Source organism: Podarcis pityusensis (assembly GCF_964106645.2).
Source record: "Podarcis pityusensis genome assembly, chromosome: 3".
In the NCBI taxonomy this organism is placed as follows: Eukaryota; Metazoa; Chordata; class Lepidosauria; order Squamata; family Lacertidae; genus Podarcis; species Podarcis pityusensis.
The window spans coordinates 40,036,570-40,054,658 of NC_138026.1; the positions used below are offsets into that span (position 1 = coordinate 40,036,570).

An 18,089-nucleotide genomic window follows, 5' to 3' on the forward strand; every position below is an offset into this window, starting at 1 on the left:
AAGCCTGAGAAATAGCAATGAAGAATAACACCATCTCATTGAGAAGGGGCTGATCTGTTCTGGACAACAGAGAGATAATTCTAAATTAACTATGTATATTGTTCGGTTAAAGGCTCTGGGGTAGAGAATTCTGCTCTGAGCCCACAAGACTACAAAGATGAAGTCCAGGCCTGCAAACCTTTAAACCCAAACCAGAAATACCTCCAGTCATATATGGAGATCAACCATCTGCTTGACTCCCACATTTCGAGGCCCAGGTAGGCTTCAAAACCAAGCTATTTCTCAGGCCTCCATATGTGGTGCATGTCTTGGGAACTCACAAGCTGCATAGGCCAAATCTGCACTGATATGTAAGTGTGTGACACAGTTCTGGATCTCCTGCATGCTCTAAGAGCCTGACCTATGGGCAACAGCTTAACCTTATGCAAGGTTAACCCTCTGCTAAGTTATTTGTTTCTTACCTTGGACTAAAGACTTATGCAGACTTATGTGGCATTGAATGTGGAGGGACCTTTTCAAAAGAACGTGTAGATTGAGCAGTTTGGGTTTGGCTTGTTCACCGCAAGCATATTGTGATGAGTTTGTGAGTGCTGGACACTTCTAAATTGTTGGAACCAGTAAGTGTTAGAATTTAATCAAGGCTCCAGGTGTTAAAGCTCTGGGTGTCAGACCTGTGCATATTAGACTGTATGCTAGACACTTGTAATCCTTTAAATAAGCTAGGTGTTGAAAACTCATTAAGCAAGGCCTAGCTTCTGTGTTGAGGTGATAGCCTGAGGAGAGCCATTTTGAATAAAAGATCAAGGGACTTGGTCTGAGACAGCAAATGGATGGGGCCCCTTCCTTTCTCAATAGGAAATGCCAGCGCTTAGAGCAGGCATAGGCCAACTCCGGCCCTCCAGATGTTTGGGACTACAATTCCTATCATCCTTAGCTAACAGGACCAGTGGACCAGCTGCCTTTTTCCTGGGACAATTTGGCATTTAAAACAACCAACCGTGAGTACTGGAACATTGAATATTTGGACTTCAAATAAGAACTGGCGAAATAAAAAGGAATTTGGACTTAAAAATTTACCCTAATTTGGTACTGAAACGGGAAGGTTTAAACAGGAAGTCACCCTTCCGTTTCCTTGTAGTTAGAACAAAGCAAAGACAACGCAAACTAGAGCCTTAAAAATCACTTTTAAAGGATCGACTTTTATCATTTAAAATCGCTGAACCCCCCTTGGGTAGCAGGAGAAGAAGGGGGATCTTTTCTGAGCTGTTTAAACCTGCAGAAGTGAATCTAAAGCAAAGTAATTTTCCACCGTCCTGACCCTGGAGCGGGGTGTCAGAATTGACGTTTGAAGCTCATTGACCAGAAACAAATGTCTTTGACAGATAGTTAAAAGAAGAGAAACATAGTGACTCCATTGCTTCCTTTCGTCTTTTAAAAGAATAAATATGGACAAAATATCTTAAAAAAGAAACTTTTTCGCTATTGTTTTCAAGAGAAAGAACAACCAGAAGATTTCCCCCTAGAGGGGAACTATGAAATTGTAACTAATTCCTGGGAACTTGCAGCTGTCACTGATTACAACTGTGGGAAAGGATTTGTGACCTTGTAGAACAATGTCTTCAGAAGCACTGTTGGGTGCTTTCTGTAAAATAAATGCCCTATTGGATCAGTTAAGCCAGAAGACGGATTTCATGACTAATGCGGCCAGAACCTTTGAACAGGCAGTGGGAAACTATATGGAGCCCACCCAGGAATCAAAACAGGAGCGTGCCATGACAGAACAACTGAGAGAAGAGGACCTTGCTGAATCTTGGGCGCCAGAGATGGAGGGAGCTGCGGCCCAGCAGGAATATAAACTTTTGGATTTGATAAATGAACTTGGAAAAAATCAGACTTGGAAAGATAAAATCTGGTTTGGTTTGGAAATGGGGGGTTGGATAGACCCCCCTTTACAGGGAGATTTGGACTTTTCAAGTCTGGAAAGGGGCCGTCAGATGTCTGGAGCTGTGGGGGCTCTCAACTTTGAAGGGAATCTGGAACATGTTTGTAAATATTACATTGAGCCTAGCTTGGACTATGGAAAAGGGATTGTTTTGCTGAAAAGGGTCAAAAACACTACCAAGCTGGAGTTCCCACGAATAAAAGGGAAATATAAAGAAGAGTTACGGAAGGGCCATGGAAGTGACTTGAGGGCCTCGGATATAAGATTGCCAGGTTAATGTGCTAGATTAATAGGATAAAAAGGACTGACAAAATCCGGGACCAGGAGGAAGGGACGTTGGATGAAGACTGGATTGCTTTTTTCTTTTATTTTTATCATTAGGACTGTCTTATAAAAATGATGAATGCTAGGAAAATGTTGAAATGAAACTATTTGGCTCTTATAAAAATGTCTAAAGAATTAGGTAAGAATGTTAAGGTTTAGGAGAAGTTGGTAAAAATTAGGATTTAAGTTTTAAAATTTAAGGTTTTCTATAAGATAAGACGAAAATAGATCAAGGTAATGTGATGACAGAATAATATGAATTATGGAAAGGATTTGCTGTGATTGTTATAAAACAGGATACAGGAAAAGGGAGGAGGAGGAGGTCAAGGAAAGAAGGTATTGAAAGTGGAGAATTGGAGAATGATGGTTTTATTTTTTTTCCTTTTTATTTTTCTTTTGTGTAATTTTTTTAAAAAATCTTTTTTCAATAAATATCATTTAAAAAAAAATAAAAAATAAAACGCAGGCTGAGCCTGATCATGTTCATACACACTTCCAAGATAGTTTATATGTGCTTGTTAACCTGTCTTCACAGGTTGTATGGAAATCTAAATTAGAATGGGAAACAATCTGCAGCCTGAATGTCACTGAGGGGGCAAGTGAAGTGGGGATTCTCCCCCAACCCCCAAGCGATGGAAATGCTCCCAGCAAAAAAACAAAAACTACTAAGGAATGATTAGCAAGAGAGCTGCAGTAGGTGTTCTCTGTGTGCTCTCCTGGGAATTGTTGAAATCTTAAGATAACATCTGACTCTTCACCTCGATTCCTCAGCACTTGACTGGCAGAGCTCCCAGTGCTGAAATCATGAGACGCCAACTCTAATCAGATGAGCCGCTAAAATATGGGTGGCTCTCGTGTTGGAAGAGATGACTAAGGAAGAGGTGGCTGTGTCTTAGGCAGCAGTCCATGTACCTGTAGGTCTTCCTTTGGAGTAGGTGTGCATAGGATTGCACAAATTTAATGTTCATGCACTGAATGTTATCAGCTCTTTCACAAAAGAGCTTCACAGCTTCATGTTGAGGCCGCAGAAGATAGCTTCAATAAGTTAACCTTGGGTGCAGCATTGGCATACACAAAAGGAATTGCTGGGCACACCCATTCAATAGATGTGTGCTGCTTTTAAAGATGCAAATCTCTAGCTCAGTGAAAAGGAAGGTTGGTTCGGGATGACTCACCCTAACAGGTGGTTAGGGGAATGTTGACAGGAGTGGGTGAAGTTTCTTTCCATGTTGCTCTGCTTTTCACCAAAGCAGCTTTCAACTAGGGCCAGTAGGCAGATGTACCTAGCACTGTCTGAAAATGTACAAGGGGAAGACATGGGATATAGCTTAATGGTAGATCTTTTTACGCAGAAGATCCCAGGTTCATTCCCTGTCATGTTTGGTTCAAAGGCTCAGGTTACAGGTGATGGGAAAGACCTCTGCCTGAGATCTTACAAATCTCGACTGCAATCAGCATGGACTAAATTAGGTTAGAAGCCTGCACAGGCCATGATCACATTTATTAATCCCAGGGTCAAAAGAAGCTGGAGACTGCAAGGTAGCTTCCTGTTATATCTGCATTGGGAAGCTGCTTAACGGTTTCCAAGAATATGAAACCATGTTTTAAAGTTGCCTTCTAGAGCCTGGCTTGTTTGCAAGCTATTAACCATAGTCCCACTATGGATTTAATGGAAAGCTATGAGTAACACTGGCTTCCTGGCTTGTTTACTTGCTTGTGTGAAGGGAGGAGAAAACAGCCATGGATGAGATGGCAGGATCATTCCTGGCTGTTTAATCTTCTTTACCAGGTTGCAATGTGACAGCATCCCCTAGAGGAGAATAATAATAATACAATAGGGTTGTGTGTGCATTCAACACCCAAAGTGCTGTATTTTACCTTTTCAACTGATAGGGAAAGTGATCTGGCTGAGTATCCTCATTCCACTATTAGAAGTTGATAGCAGTTCATCTATTAAACTCAGAAGGTACTTTGTCAACATGTGACTTAGGACTGGTTACCGACTGATGTTACTGCAGAATGAAGACATGTTTGAAGTCATGTAGCAGGGTTGGGGAACTTGTGACCTTCCAGATGCTATTGAACTTCTCATCGCGGGAGCTCTGATAGGCATGGCTGATGGGCAGGGATGATCGCAGCTATAGTCCAATAACATGGGGTTGGACTGGATGACCCTTGTGGTCCCTTCCAACTTTACAATTCTGTGATTCTAACAACCCTGGAAGGCCAATGGACTTTCTGTCCTTTCAATACAGTGGTACCTCAGGTTAAGAACTTAATTTGTTCCGGAGGTCTGTTCTTAACCTGAAACTGTTCTTAACCTGAGGTACCACTTTAGCTAATGGGGCCTCCCGCCGCCGCTGCACGATTTCTGTTCTCATCCTGAAGCAAAGTTCTTAATCCTGTAACCTGAAGCGTCTGTAACCCGAGGTACCACTGTACAAATGACAACAGCAAGTCTTTGACTTGCATTTATTATGCAGCACAATGGCCACAAACTAGTATGTCATGCACTGAAGAGAGGCAAGAGCAGAACTTGCTTGGTTCCTTTTGCTGACCTCAGATGTTCATGTGAAAATGGCCACTGGATCTAAAAGCCACATACCGTGGTACCTCGGGTTACAGACGCTTCGGGTTACAGACTCCGCTAACCCAGAAATAGTACCTCGGGTTAAGAACTTTGCTTCAGGATGAGAACAGAAATCGTGCAGCGGCAGTGGGAGGCCCCATTAGCTAAAGTGGTGCTTCAGGTTAAGAACAGTTTCAGGTTAAGAACAGACCTCCAGAACGAATTAAGTTCTTAACCTGAGGTACCACTATACTCTGAGAGAAGAAGGTGTGTCTTCAGCCTTGCCCTGCAGCTGCCTGCTTTTCTAGGAATCTCAAAGGTTGAAGAAGAAGCACCTGTGGCCAGATACTCCTCCTCCCCTGGCAATTTGGTTCAGGACATGGGAGGAGGAGGAATGGACATACCTTGGGGATAGGCATAGGTAGTAGATGTATGTTGCAGCATGCAGCAAAGCAAGAGGCTGAAATTGGAGCAGGGAGGTGACAGCAGAGAGGGAAGGAACACTGCACACAATTCACTTTGACTTTAGGTTGGGGTGGGGAGAAGTTTCAAATGTCTGCTGATTAGTTGCTTTTAAGAACAAAGACTGTGAAGTCGGTGCAACTTAATTGTCTAAGGAACACTGCTTGCCAATATACTGTTTCTTCACTCCTTATATTCTTGCTTGCATCTTGTTCAAATGTCGCAGCCTTAGAAGTGTATTTTCCTCTTTTTTTAAGATCTGTGATAAACACAAAACCTCGTCAACCCACATGCATTTGTGCAATGAGAGTTCAGGGAGAGGATCTCAACAAGATTCCACAGCAAAGCAAACAGACACATCCAAGTACCAGCTAACATTAGAGACACTGGAGAAATCTGAGTGATTCCACTCAGCGGCAGAGCAAGCCGATTGGGCGCCTGGGGCAGTGCGCGTGCCCTGCGCCCAGGGGTGGGGCCAGTTGCCCGCAGGGTGGGGCAAGCCGGGGCAGGACTGCCTGCCTCCTCCCCCTCAGCTGAGGGGGAGGCGGCAGGCAGACCATTTGGGGCAGTGCAGAGCCTGCGGATGCCCAAGCCACCACATCAATCTCAGGAGAGACGTGTGGCTTAGGCACGCTACAGGCCCCGCAGTGAGTGCCGCCCGGCATTTTGTCACCCCCCTCAGTGGTGACACCTGGGGCGGCCCACCCCCACCGCACTCCCCTTCCTCCACCCCTGATTCCACTCTGGCTCAAGGCACAGTCAAGCCCGACGATGACCACTTTCCATCAATGCCTATGTGGCATAAGGGCAGGTAGATGGGCCCCTCCCTGAAGCAACCCGCAGGCGCAGGTTAATTCTGTGTCCAGGGCAGCTGTCTACCAGCTCCATCTGGTACGCAGGCTGAGACCCTACCTGCCCGTGGACTGTCTCGCCAGAGTGGTGCATACTCTAGTTATCTCCCGCTTGGACTACTGCAATGCGCTCTACGTGGGGCTACCTTTGAAGGTGACCCGGAAACTGCAATTAATCCAGAATGTGGCAGCTAGACTGGTGACTGGGAGTGGCCACTGGGACCACATAACATCGGTCCTGAGAGATCTCCATTGACTCCCAGTACGTTTCCAAGCACAATTCAAAGTGTTGGTGCTGAACTTTAAAGCCCTAAACGGCCTCGGCCCAGTATACCTGAAGGAGCATCTCCACCCCCATCGTTCAGCCCGGACACTGAGATCCAGCGCCGAGGGCCTTCTGGCGGTTCCCTCATTGCGAGAAGTGAGGTTACAGGGAACCAGACAGAGGGCCTTCTCGGTAGCGGTGCCCACCCTGTGGAACGCCCTCCCTACAGATGTGAAGGAATTAAGCAGCTATCTTCTTTTTAAAAGACATCTGAAGGCAGCCCTGTTTAGGGAAGTTTTTAATATTTAATGCTGTATTGTTTTTAACACTTGATTGGAAGCCGCCCAGAGTGGCTGGGGAAACTCAGTCAGATGGGCGGGGTATAAATAATAAATTATTATTATTATTATTATTATTATTATTATTATTACCCAGCCAGATGGGTGGGATATTATTATTATTATTATTCCCCATTTGATCAGTGTTCAAGTGACTGGATCCAAGAGGCACCAGGGGCAACTTCCATCCTTTCAACCTGGCTAGCAATGGGAGGTAGGTTGGAAGTGCCCCTCCACCTGCCAGTGGCTCTGACATCTAAGCTACCTGACAGCTGTGATCAGCCAAGTTAGAGACTATCCTCCAAGTGGGGAAGGGTGTGGAGTAAGTGAAGGAAAGAGTGACTCAACCGTTGCTCCATTGCCTTGATCATTTCGGTTGCCCTTTTCTCGTTGCCCAGTATTATAATGGCATTGTGCAAATCTTTGGTGTCACTGTACAGTTCTGGTTGCCTCACCTCACAAAGGAGGTAAGATATTGCAAGTAAATGCCACAAGCAGCGTACAGTTCTTTTGGGTGGGGCTCCTAGTCTATGAGGTCCCAGATTGCTGTCCCGTTGTTCAGCTCCGGCAGTGCCTCTGTTAATGTGACCAAAAATCTAGGTGACCATAGAACAGTTATGGACCACAGGTATGAAATTCACGGCATGTAATGCCCTAAGAGAAAATTTAATGAAAATGATTTATAGGTGGTACATGACACCAGCCAAGCTTGCAAAAATTTACCATTTGCCCGACAATAAATGTTGGAAATGTAATGAGACTGAAGGTACATTCTTTCACCTTTGGTGGACATGCCCAAGGATTAAGACATTCTGGGAGATGATTTATAACGAAATGAAAAAGGTATTTAAATATACCTTACTGAAGAAACTAGAGGCCTTTCTCCTGGGCATGGTTGGCCAATTGGTGTCAAAGTAGGATAGAACTTTTTTTATGTATGCAACAACAGCAGCAAGAATACTCATCGCGAAGTATTGGAAGACACAAGATTTACCCACCCGGGAAGAATGGCAGATGAAGTTGATGGACTATATGGAATTGGCGGAAATGACTGGCAGAATCCGAGACCAGGGAGAAGAGTCGGTGGAAGAAGACTGGAAAAAGTTTAAAGACTATTTACAGAAATACTGTAAAATTAATGAATGTTAGAAAAATGTTGGAATGAAGTTATATGGCTTTAGTAGAAATGTTATAAGGAATTAAGTATAAATAGATTAATAGAGTATTAAAGGGAAAAATAAGGTTAGAATGTGTTAAGATAATTATAGGATATAAAGCAGAGGAAGATGGAAAGGAATTGCTGAAACAATTAATAGAAGTGGAATACAAAAAGGGAGGTGTGAGGAGGTCATTGAAATAAGTGAATGAAAGATAAGATATTGAAATTGTTTGATGTGTTTTAAACTGTTTTTGTTTTGTTTTGTTAGTTTAATGTGTTAGTGTTATGTAGTGTTTTTGTATTGTATTGTATTGTTTATTTTTTTTTTTTTGTAGTGTTTAAATTGTTGGAAAAGTAATAAATATTATTTTCAAAAATCTAGGTGACCATTGTTGGTTTCCTAAAGTTATTTTAACCCTTTAATGAGAGATTGCTGTCTCATATAAATTGGATTGAAGTTTAAGGCTGTCCTTGTCCAGTATAAATGTTTGTTTATAACACTGACAAACAGTCCAACCAATCAGAAATGTGGCACACAATGAAATATGCATTTGCCATGTGTAGGAGTGCAAATATCCAGAGATGTAGTGATCAGGTGGGATTGCTGTGAGGGATTATAACAAATATAGAGTAAGCCATCTGTGTCAGCAATGAAAGCATTGCGTTGACTGGGTTTAAACTATTTTGATATGATTCTTGATCAATCTACACCTCTGCATCCCTGTTCCATTCCTCTTTCTTAACAAGTCACGTACACTGGCCAGGCAGGCATCCTGGGTCATCAAAGACAGTGGGCAGCTTCTTTGAAGTAGCCTTTCTGATATGTTAATCTTAGGATGTTAATCTTAGTGCCAGTAAACAGATCTCACATAAAGGTGATAATGCTCACTGTCCTCCTGGCCACCCTCCTTATCATGTATATTGCTTGTTTATCACCTCTGGGGTTGCCAAATGCTGTCCTTTGTAGTTCTGTTGTTTGTTTACCCCATGCTTAGTTAAGTTTTGGTAGTTTAACTTTTCCCCGCGTGGGGTTTGTTGAAATGCTCAGAAGAAATCTGATTGGTTCTTACGAACACTCTGTAAAAAGCTCTTTTGTGAATAAAACGACCTGGGCCAGGGGCTGGAGGGAGGGACAGAGAGAGAGATTATTATACACACCCTTCCCAGAGTCTTGCTGGTTGAAGCCTCTGTGTGTATTCTTATTAATCAGAGTTCAATCCTTCCTTTACTTTGGGACTGCCTCAAGTGGTGCTCCATGTGAGGCCAACTTAAAAAAAGAAACCGTGTGAGGCAAAGTTTAAAAAAAACACCTCAGCGTGTGAAGCAAAGCTAAAAGGAAACCTCAGCAAAAGGAAACCCCCAGGATAGGACTCCCCTCGGAGCTAGCAATCTGCTATCCCTCGGTCGCGGTGGATCATCTCCTGCAAAATAATTCCCGGACTTAGGACCTCATTCGCTCGGAACAAGCCCCAAAGACGTGCGTCTATTACCCTTCAGGTGAGATCATGGGAAGCAAGCTTTCACATGGGCAGGAGAAGCAGCATAGGAATAATTTGTTATTTTTGCTAGCTCAGGCAGGGCATGATAAACATTTAGCACCCCTAGTGGAAAAATTGTTGTTAGAGACTGCTAGACTGTGCCCCTGGTTTCCAGAGGGGGGTACTTATGACATTAAGAAATGGAATGAGCTGGGAGATGCACTCCGTAGACATCCTGAGGCATCTGTACAAGTCTTGCACACCTGGCATTTGTGTAGAGACGCAGTTGGAAAGCTCTCTAACCCTTTGCTCCAGCCACCAGTTGTCTCTGTGAATGCTCCCACATTGTTGCAACCCCTAGCTGCCTTTAAAAATACCATAATATTGTTCCCCCCATCTCAGCCCCTAGATTTCCAGCCTCTCTCTGAGGTCATGCCCAAAGGTAATTCCATTGGCACATTCCTTTGCCAAAAATTTGCCTGGGTCGAATGTAAATTCCATGCCACCTTCGGTGGACCAATGCCCACAAGGGGCTCAGACCACAGTGCAAAAATTGGTTATTCAAAATATGGCAGAAGGAAGCAGTGAAGAAAAAATAGCTGACACCTTACCATTATTAGCAGTCTGTCCTGTTGTTCAGAATGCACAGGGACAGAGAGCCCGTGAATCATTTCCCTTCGCAGTTTTTAACAAATTGAAGCGAAGTGTGACAGAAAATGGCTTGCATGGCATTCTTGATGGGCTAAGAGGAGCCAATACTTTAATTCCAAACCTTGAGGCCTCTGAAGTTTCAATGAAACAATTGACTTATGAAAATGAAGATGCTGATTGCAAGACTGTTCTTAAAGCAAGTTATCAGAAGCAGGAAACAGAGATTGCTCAAATGATTAAGCCTTGCCAGAATATTGACACTGAGATTCACAAATCTACCCTCCGAGCAGCAGCTTTGTCTCCTTCAGTTCATCCTACTAAAGACAGGCAATGCCACAATGGATGGCCTTCCAGCCTGAGTTTAAATGGGAGAACAAAGACTGTTGTGCCAGCTGATTGTCAGTCTTTTACTGAAGCTAAATTAGCAGAGCCAGCTATTGCTTCTAACACAGTTGCTTTTAACACACAGTCTCCTGTGACAAATCTGCGCCATGCTGCTAAGGGCAGTGGTGGTTTGAATCTAATGGCAGCAGAACTTGCTACTTTTCAGTTCCAGTTCCCTATAGTGGTTTATAAAACTAAGACATAGCATACAGGTCTGATTCCACCTCAGACAGTGAGACTCATTCTTCATCGCTTATTGCAGACTGTTTCTTCTCCTTTCCTCCCTGAACTTAAAATTCCTAATGAATTTACTTTACAGCAGTTGCAGAGTTTTGGAGTCATTCATAGGCGTGATTTTCCTTAATACAAAGTGAAATATACTCAGAGTCGCAAAGTGATTTCATGCTCTTTATTCAGCTCATAGTGGTGAGGAGGAATGAATGAATGTCCCCTCACAGTATCTGCTTTATATACATTATTTACACAATGGGCTGCACATGATTGGCTAATTCCGGAATTCTACTGTAAGCCAATCAGGTTGTGGATTCACTTCTATCTGGAGCATGATTGGGTGGTTCCTGCCAACCAATCATACTGCTGCATTGTTCTAGGACCAATCAGACTGCTGCATTCTGAATCCTATTGTTCTAGGACCAATCAGACTGCTGCATTTTGGATCCTATTGTTCTAGGACCAATCAGACTGCTGCAGTTTGGATCCTATTCAACTCAGTACATAACACAAAGTTTTCACCTACAGGACTCTTTCCCCCCCCAGACACTGCTGACAGAATAGTGATTTTAAAGTGGCTACATTTGCCTAACACTGGAATTGATATTGCTGCTTGTTATTTCCTTTTTTCTAAAACAGGAGCATGAGTCCTTAATGAGTTCTTCTCTTTCCTATCAGTTTGCATTTACTGACTATATTGGGATAGTTTATTTTAACCCTCCTAAAGATTCATGCCTAGTTTTAATTCAACAGGTACCCTGAAAATAGGTTTCTGTCCAAAAACAGGTTCCTATTCAACACCTCTAGAGTGCTTTAACGTATAAGGAGTCTGAAAATAACTGGCATTTTTTTTGCATCTAATCAGAAAACTGACAGAGACCAGCCTACACTTCCACTGCATTTTGTGATTTTGTGTGAAGTGGGATATCTTTTTATCACATTTGGCTAATTTCTATCTTTCTCCTATGCTAGATTTTAATCTACTCTTTGTTCTTGATACTGAAATATCTCTTAACACATAGAACTGCGCCTTTCTATGCTGCTCATGTTTGCTCTCACATTTTCTCTCATGCAGAATTCAAAGATGTAATTTCAGAAGGAAATCAACATGCTGATTCTGCTCTGAAATCTTTCTGTCCGTTATTTTCTAATACAATTGATAGCCATGCATTTTTTCACCAGGGAGCTAAGCAGCTGCATTGAAATAATTTTTTCATTCCTCTGACATAAGCTAAGGATATTGTTGATGGATGTCCTTCATGTACTTTAACTCCTGTTCTCTTTACCTTAAATCAATTAACTGTTTCCTTTCCTAATAAACTTTCTCCTATGAAATGCCATTGTATGGAAGAGGTACCTCTGGAACGACCTCTGGAACGCCCTCTAGTGACGTAACAGCAGCTCCCCAACCCACAGTGAGAGGGACCTGTTCCTTTAATTACCTGGGGGCAGGATGCCCTACTGTTCTTACTTCCTCAAGTCCTTTGTGGATTCCAGGTCGCTATATCCATCCCTATAGGCCAAGACATGTGCTGACACCAAGGCCTGCAGAATCCCTTTCTGGACTTTGCAAGGACCATGACCCTGACTTCGCCTCTACAGGCTCAGCAGCCCCGTGTGAAAGTCCATCGTGTCCATCCTCATCCTCGAAAGGCTGAGGGATGTCCGAAGGTGACATGGGGAATGCCGAAGACCTTGACCCCTGATGCCAGGACACAATTTCAGCATCATGATGTTCCAGCGGAATCAGAGACTTTTTTAGTAGCTTTAATTACTCAGCTACATATGAACTCTATGCTATTTTTAACATGTATATTATTTGTTTTCTTGATACCTAGTACTCATTGTATCTATCTTCCCCCCTGAAACTTCTTCTAGTCATAGCTATAATATTTGGATGCGTTTAGCTAAAGTTCCTACTGTCTCTCATTTTTGTCTGAGTGAAACATATGATATGCACACTGCCTTAGGAAATTGTATAATCCCAGTTTGTACACAAGTTTTCATATGGCATATGCCACAGACATGGGAAAGTGATTTTCTGAATGGATTCCTGAAGGTATCATTAGTTATACCAATCTCCATGATTGGGGAAAGGTGACACAAAAGTTACCTCTGGATACAATATCATCATACACACCTAAAGTTGCAGCACCGCCAGACACCTCTTGTGCTCAGATTGTGAATTGCAGTAAGGAAGCAACTCGCTGTCTGGACACAGGAAGGCCAACTTGGAATTGTTCACGTGTTCAGCAAATTATTTTTAATTATGCTCATGTGCTCTTACCAGATGGCTGGTTTTTCATGTGTAATAAAAGAAGTTATAACTACATTCCCACAAATTTATCTGAAGCTCAATGCTGCCTCAACAGACTGACATGGGTCCTGCCTGGTTGCGCAGAATAGGCAGAGGATATTACACTCTCCCCTAGGAATGTCTGCTAGACATCTTTCTGTGATACAAGAACGCATACATGAACACGAAGAGAACACAGTACCCCTGCTACCTTAACCTCTACTATCTTAACCTCTTCTTACAAAAAAAACACAAAAAATTTAAAAAATGAATTTCAATAAATAAAAAACGGTGTAGGAGTGCAAATATCCGGAGATGTAGTGATCATGTGGGATTGCTATGAGGGATTATAACAAATATAGAGTAAGCCATCTGTGTCAGCAATGAAAGCATTGCTTTGCCTGGGTTTAAACTATTTTGATATGATTCTTGATCAATCTACACCTCTGCATCCCTGTTCTATTCCTCTTTCTTAACAAGTCACGTACACTGGCCAGGCAGGCATCCTGGGTCATCAAAGACAGTGGGCAGCTTCTTTGAAGTAGCCTTTCTGATATGTTAATCTTAGGATGTTAATCTTAGTGCCAGTAAACAGATCTCACATAAAGGTGATAATGATCGCTGTCCTCCTGGCCACCCTCCTTATCATGTATATTGCTTGTTTATCACCTCCGGGGTTGCCAAATGCTGTCCTTTGTAGTTCTGTTGTTTGTTTACCCCGTGCTTAGTTAAGTTTTTGGTAGTTTAACTTTTCCCCACTCGGGGTTTGTTGAAATGCTCAGAAGAAATCTGATTGGTTCTTATGAACACTCTGTAAAAAGCTCTTTTGTGAATAAAATGACCTGGGCCAGGGGCTGGAGGGAGGGACAGAGAGAGAGATTATACACACCCTTCCCAGAGTCTTGCTGGTTCAAGCCTCTGTGTGTATTCTTATTAATCAGAGTTCAATCCTTCCTTTACTTTGGGAACGCCTCACCATGTTTGCTAAGCTGGTTTGACTCAATGTACCTTAGCGCAGAGATCTGTTAAAGGGTTCCCAGAATGCATTTCCTCACTCTTAGTTTCTGAGAATTCTATTTCTGATGAAACCTTTGTTTATAGAATTGCTATGGAACTGCCATCATATTTGTCACAGTGAATATGAATAAAAACATAGTGATACATCACTACAGAGTGTGCAGATATGCTCTGCTTGTTTCTGCTAACAGAACTGAAAAACAGAAAAGAAATAAATTATCTGTGCTTCCTACCACTCTATATAGCCATTTTTAAACATCTTTAAACATTCCTTTTTTCCTGACTTTTCCCCTTTGGTCTCTTTGTTCTTGTAAAATTGAGGCACTGCCAATTAGCAGTGATTAACAGATGAGCTTTGTTGTAATATTTTACCCTTATTGCCAAGAAAGAGGTACTGAGCTGGGCATGTTAATGATGAAATCTTCCTAAGGCTAATCCTCCTGCAAAATAAAACAAACAAACCAGAAAATCATGCTGTATGTAATGGCACCATTTTTTTCTTTTTTCTTTTGCTGTGAAGCCATGTTCTAGTTTGTTTATGAATTTTATGAGGTGTGAAGGAGCTCCCAGGCTATACTTAAATACTATACTATGAAATAGGCCTGTTCTGCTCTTTCACTTATTCATGGCAAATGCATGATCAGACTTGAAGTAGGAGCAAATATTGCATAGCACAAAAGCTAATGAAAGCAATCTCATTCTGCCTTGAGATCTGGAGTTTTGATCTGATCATGGTGATGGCTTTAGGTCTCTCTGGTTCCTGTTCATCGTTCTTCTTTATTGTTTATGGTTTGTTAAATTTTGCTACCATGAAAACACTCTCTAGGGCTGATTATCACTTTAGCTGAGTGCAAAATAGATGTTTTCCACCTCAAGTGGCTAGAATGATGCACGTGTCTATTTTTAAAACTAGAGGCACTGTGTTGCAGTGGTTCTGTTCCTACCTTGGACAGCAGATTCCAGAAGGTGGTTCTGGGGGAATACTGCCTGACTCCAGGACATATTATACTTTGTGGTTCCCCATATTGTTTAACATCCACATGGACCTGCTGCGTGAGATCAACCAGAAGTTTGGGGTGAGGTGTCATCTGCTTAGATCAAGTCCAATAATAGAAGCCAAATCCTAGGGGCTGAAGCCCTTTTCCCCAACCCCTCCCTCGCCACTCCGGAAAGTTGATACTTGATTCAAGGTGGCACCCCTGAGTTCAATTGCATTTTTCCACATACATCATATTCATGTCTAACTCTGTTCAGTTGTGAAAGAGAGTACAGTCTGGATCCCACTGCTACTTTGTTGATGTACAGCTGGGATGGGGAAACTTTTCTCTCTCTCAAGAGCTGTACAGCCGTACCTTGATTGTTGAATGGAATCCGTTCCGGAAGTACGTTCGACTTCCAAAAACGTTCAACAACCAAGGCATGGCTTCCGATTGGCTGCAGGAGCTTCCTGCACGCAATCGGAAACTACAGAAGTCGCGTCGGACGTTTGGGTTCCAAAGAACGTTCGCAAACCAGAACACTTCCAGGTTTGCGGCGTTCGGGAACCAAAACGTTCGAGTTGCAAGGGGTCTGGGATCCAAGGAACAACTATATTGCTTTGAGAGTAAGGCTGGAATAATGATGATGATGATGATACTAGGCAGGGCATTCCTTTTCTTTTTGTCACCTCCTCTCTCTCTCTCTCTCTCTCTCTCCTCTGTTCCCTGCCCCTTGTCACTAACCCATGATTTTTATCCTGCAAACAGCCATCAGCATAAATACTATTAGTTCTTTCTTGTTTAGTTCCTCCCAAATAGTTAAAAAAGCTAACGCTGTTGTGAAAAGAGCTAACAGCACGGTTTGCTGTTTGACATCTGCTATTTCTACAAATACCTAATTCCAAAACTGTAGTGTAACAGGACACGACCAGCCCATAGGTATATATCAGGAGTGGGGATCCTTTGACCTTCCAGATGCAACTCTCATCAGCCACAGCAGGTATAGCCGATGGTCAGAGATGATGGGAGATGTAGTTCAGTAGCACCTGGAGGGCCAAAGATTCCCCACACCTGGTATACAGGTATCTTGCTGGCTGCAATTTCTCCAAGGTTTCTTGACTCCCAATTGTTTAAGAATAGCAGCAATAAAATAACACTTCAGCCCTGTCTTCCTGAATTGTGCTGTGGAAATGAAGCAACAATAATGAGTGGATTTTTGTGAGTTCTGTTCAGTTAAGGTATCCAAAACAAATCCCTGGATTCCTGGATTCAGAATTATTTCATTCTAAGTACATGTCTTTTGTCCCAGGCAAGATTCCCCACATCTCCCCATCCTTGTTAACAGAACACTGAAAAAAGAAAAAGCTTTGGTGACAGGAAGGCTGCAGCTTTTCTTCCCAGAGAGCACATAATTGTGGCAGCAACAGCCTTTCCACCCTCTTCAGCCAGCAAAGGTGTGTTTCTGCAACTTGCTCACTTACAAGAGGGTAATTAAAAATAGAGAAGCAGGGGAAGGATTGAGCAATTTAGCATTCTGCATCCAGCTGAGGGCAGCCTCATGCCGCTTGGGACACTGTTAAGGCCCAGAAATCTATCAGTAAGCAAAGTATCACTCTTTGCAGAGTCAGGGGACTGCCCTTGTCGCCTGTAATTTCTGGGACTGCCTCAGCTGCTCAACTGGTTTATTTAATCACCAGCTCATTAGCATCACCCCTCTCAGTTACAAAACCACTATCTTTATAAGCTTGACACCTTAGATGGTCTTTGGCAGCGGTGTAGCCAGCCGCTTGGGTGCCGGGTGTGGCGCTCATGTCCTGTAGCTGGACGCAGGGTGAGCCACCCATGGGGACTGGGTGCACTGCGTGGAGCTTCTCCGCCGCCTCCCCCTCAGCTGTAGGGAGAGGCGGAGGGCAGGCGCAAGTCCCACACTGCCGTTTCAGGCAGCGCCGAGCCTGCAGGCGCTCAAGTCACCATGTCACTCCCAGGAGAGACGCGTGGTACGGGCACACTGCAGGCCCTGCGGTGACTGCCGGCCCCCGCAGTGTGGCGCCCGGTGCCAGCCATGTTTCGTTGCATTTGTTGACTGAACTAAAAAGTTTCATGAGCCCATTTTTTTTTAAAAAAAACCCTTAGCTTTTGTCATTTTGTCACACCCCCCTCAGGGGTGACACCTGGGGTGGCCGGCACCCACTGCACCCCCCTTCCTCTGCCACTGTTCTCTGATCATTGTTTGTGATTTTTATCCCTGAGATATGCTTGGAGATGCTGACTTCACTCTGCCTCTGCTTTGATCCAAAGTGAGTTCTGCTCTGTTCTGAAGTTTTCATTCATAAGGGGCTCATCCTATATGAATTTGAGTGGTTCAGGACAGACAAAAGAAAGTACTTCTGTGCCTAGTGTGATAGGAATTTTATGGTTTTAGATATATGGCAACGTTCATAATCACACGTACATAGATCAACACAGGAAGACCAATCTGGAACCATTTTGATTCCTAAACTGACCAAATCCTGGAAAAGCCTCCCCATTGTCTCTTTCCTCACAAATCCTGTCTCAAGGATATGTCTGTTTGAATAAGGTGTGAGCCTGTGACCTGGCCCAGGAAATAAGTATTTTACCACTACAAAAGAATGGCCAGGCTCCCCAGGAAATCCAATCAAGTAACCTGCTAGACAGGAGATAAACAACAACAGGAGAAAAACAATATTTAAATTTCTGTGATGTAGGGGGATGTATCTGAGGGGTGGTCTTAGGTTACACCCCTTCTGTGATGTATGCATAATGTTTCTGGGGGTGGTCCTGATCTAGAGAATGGGAATTTCAAAAGTCTTTATAAGCCCTTGCACAGCATTTTTGTGGGTCCTCTTCCTCTCCTGTGTGTGAGGGGAGCACCCTGTTGCAACAGATTAATAAAGATCAAGCTTACTAGCTGCTTTGCTTCTCAATATTCTCTGGTTGGCCTCTGTTATTTTCTCCTACCAATAGGGAACCTATGTAAGGACTCTATATGGGCTCTTGGATACCCCATAAGGGAAAAGGGCATATTTTTATTTACAACACTAGCCAGGGCTGGGTCCAGGTTTCTGGGGGCCCTTGGCTCCTCCCCTTTCTCCTGAGGCCACACTCCTCCCTCTTAGCCTCAGCC

At 43.3% G+C, this 18,089-nt stretch overlaps 1 long non-coding RNA gene across 1 annotated transcript; it reads left to right on the forward strand.

The window, feature by feature from the left end:
• Positions 1 to 6,904: 6,904 nt before the first annotated feature.
• Positions 6,905 to 14,459, forward strand: LOC308473408. The gene is made up of 3 exons (XR_013984074.1): positions 6,905 to 7,351; positions 8,293 to 9,407; positions 12,107 to 14,459. It is a non-coding gene; the product is annotated as an uncharacterized lncRNA (long non-coding RNA).
• Positions 14,460 to 18,089: the final 3,630 nt, after the last annotated feature.